Source organism: Budorcas taxicolor, chromosome 15 (assembly GCF_023091745.1).
Source record: "Budorcas taxicolor isolate Tak-1 chromosome 15, Takin1.1, whole genome shotgun sequence".
Lineage (NCBI taxonomy): Eukaryota > Metazoa > Chordata > Mammalia > Artiodactyla > Bovidae > Budorcas > Budorcas taxicolor.
The window spans coordinates 64,198,347-64,200,731 of record NC_068924.1 but is presented as its reverse complement, the minus strand read 5'-3'; positions in this window follow the sequence as shown (position 1 = coordinate 64,200,731).

The window sequence follows — 2,385 nt, the reverse complement described above, 5'->3', positions numbered from 1 at the left end:
AGAGGATCCTGTCTGGGACTCAAAATGCCTATGGTTTTGACTTAGAGAAGAAAACGATCTGCCCCATGAATGAGCAAACATTTATATTACATTTACTCTGTGCCAGGCACTGTTCTGAGGATATTACAAATATTTACTCATTTAATCCAAATAATCAACATCTAGGCCTTAAGAGGACTCTCCTAGCTGCAGTCCTAGGCAGAAGATGGAGAAGTGTTGAGAGGTGTTAAAATAATTTGTTTATCTTCAGGATCCGAAGACAGGAGGGCAAGCACTCTTAATAGAGTTTAGAGCTATGTCATTGACAAAGTGCATTAATCAACAGTCAAATCCAGAGAGTAAAGGTCAATTGCCTACTTTCTCTTGGCAGAAGGAATTGGGAGGAGGATTGTTCTTGCAAAGATTCATCACTTTTTGATGCTTTCCAGAAGTGGTGATGGATTTTCAATGAGCCATCTAGTCTTGAAAAAAATCATCCTCATATATTTGCAGTGCAGCTGCCTTTGGTGCAGAGGGTCTGCTTGGGTCCTGAAACCACCCACTCAAGCTCATATAGAAATCAAACCTGTGCCCCTGGCCATAGGATCCAGTGCTTTGTTCAGGATCGTATTCTAGAAGAGGGTTCTCAATCATTTAAAAATTAGTTTATTATTCATTTCATAAAACTGGACCTGTACTCGGAAACTTCTAAATTTGACTTTGATAATGAAAATTAGTAGAAATTTACTGAACTGTAAGAAAGGCAAGAGTTTTTATTTTTTTAAAGAGCAATAGGAAGTGAGTTTTTTTTTAAGTACCTCTATGTATCCTTATGTTTTCTATGTTAACATTTAAATCCCACAATACTCTGATTGAATCTCCATTTCATAGATGAGAGAACTAAATTAAATGACTTGCTGAAAGTAAATAGGTGAGGGACAGAATTCAGAATATAGTCTGCCTGCAGAACTCATTACTCTTTTACATCATGCTACAGCCTGAAAGTTTTTTTTTTTTCTTCATCTGAAAAATGATTTGGTCCTAGCAGCATTCACTGACCATGCCAAAATGTTAATTGATCTTTTCATGTCACAGCCTACCGATTATCCACAAGGAATAGCAACAGTTAAAACCTCTTCTCTGTAATTTTTTGGTTCCCTTAACAACTCTACCATGTAATTAAACTTATTTCTCAAACAGGCAGAAATGGTTCACTAAAGAATCTGAGAAGAACTGTTTAAATTACCCTTAGTTTCTTGCTCTGAGTTAACCATGGTCAAGTCTGGGCTTGGAACTGAAGTTCAGGAGGAATGTGGAGAATGCTGCTGGCCCAGAGTGTACCAGTGCTGAAGTTAAATGGGAGTCAGGGTGTATTTCCTGTTCATCTGTGAAACTTCTAACTTCACTCTGCCCATGGTTTTTCTCCATGAACATGTCGGGTAAACATGTAGATTGCTGAATATTTATCCTTTTCTTGGAGCAGCCTCTATTGATTTGGGCAGCAAATCTCACATAGTTATTAATCATCAGAAATGGAAAATGTTTTTTTGAAAGATGTAACTATCAGAGGTTTCACATTAACGTCTTGAAAAAGATTTCCCATTATCACTACTGTCTGCGGCTGTATTATGAAAATATTTGGCTTACACCACAAAGTTTATGGATTCTGAGTTGTCTTAGCAGAGGCACTGAAACATAAGGATGGCATTAAATGGTTAAATTACACGCTGTGTTGTAATGCACAGTGAGATGGGAAACCCAGAGATTTAATACCATCATGAGTCTATAAAACCCCAGGTTTACAAATGCAAGTCAAATAAAAATCTATTAAAGTAGCCAAAAGTTGCTTTGAGTTAGAGGTCGTTAAATAAAAAGAAGATAACAGGCAAGGTTATTTGGACCCACATGTCAAATAAAATGCCAAGATAAAATACCAATGGGCCATTACAAAAATACATTCATAAACTGCCTCCCTCTCCTCTCTCCTATGGGTCAAAACGAAGCTTAAGAAAATACAAAGATGTTTTCTAAGTTTGAAATCTCCAAGAAGTTAATGGTCCACACGCCATATACAAAGTACTACACACTTTCCTGGTCTGACAATGGCGGCTTTGAGGGGACCATGCAGTTTAGCACCTGGCGGGGGCAGGACGGGGAGGAGGGCTGGTGGGGGGTATTAACCAGTACAATCTCTTTAGAGAGCTGGATGAGTCCAGATGTTGGAGAGTATGATCTCCTGGATGCAATGGAATTTATGTTGGGAGATTAAAGAGAAGAATTGATTTATGACTTTCTCTACCTGTTTGCAACATGTGCTCAACTTATTATTGGTACACACTGAGATGCACGGTAATTACAATGTTGAAAATCAGGTGCAACACACGACCACAGTAGTTAAGCTTAAGG